The 3390-nt window shown below is 47.6% G+C and overlaps 1 long non-coding RNA gene across 1 annotated transcript; it reads left to right on the top strand.

Annotated features, from left to right (window-relative positions):
- Positions 1 to 6: 6 nt before the first annotated feature.
- Positions 7 to 1121, top strand: LOC107183011. Its single transcript, XR_001513791.1, has 3 exons — positions 7 to 444; positions 552 to 636; positions 768 to 1121. It is a non-coding gene; the product is annotated as an uncharacterized LOC107183011 (long non-coding RNA).
- Positions 1122 to 3390: the final 2269 nt, after the last annotated feature.

A 3390-nucleotide genomic window follows, 5' to 3' on the forward strand; every position in this document is an offset into this window, starting at 1 on the left:
CCTGCCCCTGGCTCTGCGCAACCCTTTCCCTCCTCTTCCCCAGCTGCCCACTCCTGGGAGCTTCCTTCTGCGAAGGGCTGACAGCCCTTGGCCCCGCCTGAAAGGGGGGAAATGTGCCCTTCATCCCCTCCCCTCGCCCCCTCCCCCCCGCCTCTACTGCGGGCAGCTTGGGACCCTTTCTGTTCCCTCAACAAGGGTGGGCGCACCACCTGTGAAAGGTGCTCCAAAGGGGGGCGGGGCTGGGAGTCTCAAGTGGGGTCTGAGAAAAGTTGGGTTGCAAAGAAAAGTTGGGTTGCAAAGAAAAGTTGAGAGAGAGAGAGAGAGAGAGAGAGAGAGATTAAAGAGAAGAGTTGAGTCCTGGACAGTTGCTCAGGGTGGGGATGCCACAGTGCCGGGCTCTCTCAGTAGGGCAGCGCTTGTTTTAACTGAAAATCCCCGTCACAGGTTAGTGCCTGGGCTTGGGGCGAGCAGGGAGCCCTGTCACAGGTCCCAGCCTGTGAAGGGAATGGTGTAGGCAGCAGGAGCCCTTTCTGTTTTCCTCCCCCTTCCAGAGGCAGAGGACTTGTTGAAACAGGGGAGAAATCTCAGAGAGAGACTCCCTGTCAGTCCCCCGGAAAGTGCACCCAGGCCCCTTCTGTGAGTAGTCCCCTCTTCCGGGCCAACTCTGGCTTTTTATTTACGTTCTGTGGGGTCTAGGGGTGTGTTCAGTTTTGCATTGGCTCTTAAGTCCCAAGGCAGAAACGACTTCCACTCTCTTCCTTCCCCAGGGCGCGGGGAAGCTGCTTTCTGCAAAGGGGGCTCCCCTGTTGGGCTGAAGTGCCCGGGACTCTGATTTATCCGGAGGTCTCTCCCTTGGGAAGGTCCCCAGCCATTCTAGGCCTCCCAGGAGCAGGTTTGTTCAGTCTCCTGGGCAGATGTCACCTCCTCCTCACACTTAGGTGAGGCCATGGGACCACATGGAACCAAGAGAATACTTTTTGACTCAACTGTGCTGGTGTTTTCATAAATAAAGCACTTAAAAAAGAATGCCTGACTTTCTAAGAGACTGCTCTGCCCCTTAGAACAATGTAATAATTAAACCCCTTATGCTTCAGAGTTCCAAAACTAGTCAGACCCTAACATCAGTGTGAAACTTAGTAAAATAGATGTGAAAATTTCCACTTTTACTTTACTTTTCTTTCTTTTTTTCCTGAGAAAGCCAGGGGTCTTTTGATGTGATGGAGCTGATACTGTTTGATGTGCTTTAATTTTATCACCATCATTATCACCTTTCCATCTTTAATATGAAGGATCATAACTCATACCACCTGCCTACCGCACAAGGATGCTGTGAGGATTGAAGTGCCACAGTGTTGGCAAATCTTGAAGATGAAAGACTCCCTGCCTGTCTATAAAGGGCAGATTGTCATCATAATGCCTGTGAGCGGAGCACTACTTTGAGTTGGCCTTGCTCTGCAGGCATCTCTCTGGGTCAGCTTTGTCCTTTACTGCTTCATGGTCTCTCTTGCTTGTATCTGTTACTGGGTTTAGGTAGCAGGTGGGTTTGAATGTTGCCCAAGGGTCAGTCAAGTTTAAAGCAGGAACTGGATTTCCTCAAGAGTGTTGGGCAATTGAAAATGATGTAAACAGCATCTTCGGTGGCTTCAGCAAAACATGAGCCTTGTCACCAAGCACACAGCTAGGCAGTGTCTGACTTTTCTAGGTCTTTTCGATCCTTGATGCCTTTTAGTCTATCAGGGAATATTTGAAAGAAGCAAACAACAGAAGAGAGTGTTAGGGATGATGTGTTTATGTATAAGCAACGGGGTTGATAGTGATTAAAAATGTTAAGGTCCTTTATCACGTGTTAGCAACAATTAGATAATACATTTACTTAAATAATTATTTGATTCTGTTACTTAAAAAAGAAGAAGAGGGAAACCAGCAGGCCAGCCATAATTTGTATCATCTTGACAGTTAAGATGAGTCAATTTTTGTTTTTCCAACTGGTTTCACTGGTGTGATATAAACATGGCCAGGCTGAAGTCACCAGTTTGCAATTTGTCTTGCCAGTTTATTTTCCACATGTAGTGGCGTCACAGATTTAAGTTCTCGACCTTCAACGTAGCATCTTGCCCGAGTTGCTGCTCTCAGATATGCCCTCATCGCCTTCTGCTTGTCGACAAGGCACAGACTATAGCTCTAGGGTTCCCTTTCTACATTATTTTCACTTTCACTGTTAGTATACTCACTTCTGGAGGAGAATGATGGAAAAAATACAGTCTACATTTGTCTTAGAGTGAACATATGTGGCTATATGCTTAGAGTAATAGAATTGGGAGGCAGGCATTTCCGGGAAGGTGTTAGGAGCTCCAACTCGGAATCCGTCCACCTGAAACCAGCACAGAGAATTTTCCCAGCCCCGTGTAAGGGCCAAGCCTTGAAGAAGGAGTTTGCGTAGCCAGGCCCTGATTATAGCATGAGAGTCCCCGGCCAGGGCAGCCGGACAGATTCCCGAGCAGCATCCATAAGTACGAATATTGGGCACTGCTCATAAATAACTTCTGTCGTGTGGATGGGAAAGAAAAAACTCAAAGGGGCTGAGTCAGCTGTTGGCAAACTACGGCCCGCGGGCCGGATCCGGCCTGTTTGAAATGAATAAAACTAAAAGAAAAAAAGACCGTACCCTTTTATGTAATGATGTTTACTTTGAATTTATATTAGTTCACACAAACACTCCATCCATGCTTTTGTTCCAGCCCTCCGGTCCAGTTTAAGAACCCATTGTGGCCCTCGAGTCAAAAAGTTTGCCCACCCCTGGGCTGAGTTCTCAGCCACGCAGCACATCACAGGCTCACTTGGAGCTCCCTCGGTTGTTCAGTGACCAGCTCACAAGGCCTCTCACATGTTCACCAAGTGGTCTTTTCCCATAAGCGCTGCTGATCCTAAACTAAGAGCCTCTATAATGGGCTCAGTCTTTGAGTCAGAACCGGCTCTTTGCTCTTCCACAGTCATTCTGAATCACGAGCTCATTTTCCTGGGATATCTGCCCTGGGCACAGAGCTTGAGTGATGACCTCGGCTTGATTTTCTTAAGAGGGTGTCTCGATTTTTAGAGAACACAGAGAAGTGGAGAGCACAAACGCATTGTTACCCTGGGCGTTGCAAGGGCAAATGCCCTTTGAAATCTATGCTACAGTTGGGTCTCCTGATGCAGTCCTTGTGAAAACTGAACGGAATGTGTGCTATCATGCAGGTGATTTGGAATTTCAGAGTCCAGGCCTTCCAGGTCTTGAAGAAATGATAGCTTTAAGAAGGGTCAGAGGAATTAAGACACTAATTTTAAATCTTGCTCAACTATGTGTATATTTGAAAGCCTGTTACTACCTTTGCATCCACAGAGGTTGGGGAG

Source organism: Myotis davidii, unplaced genomic scaffold, assembly GCF_000327345.1.
Source record: "Myotis davidii unplaced genomic scaffold, ASM32734v1 scaffold78, whole genome shotgun sequence".
Classification (NCBI taxonomy): domain Eukaryota; kingdom Metazoa; phylum Chordata; class Mammalia; order Chiroptera; family Vespertilionidae; genus Myotis; species Myotis davidii.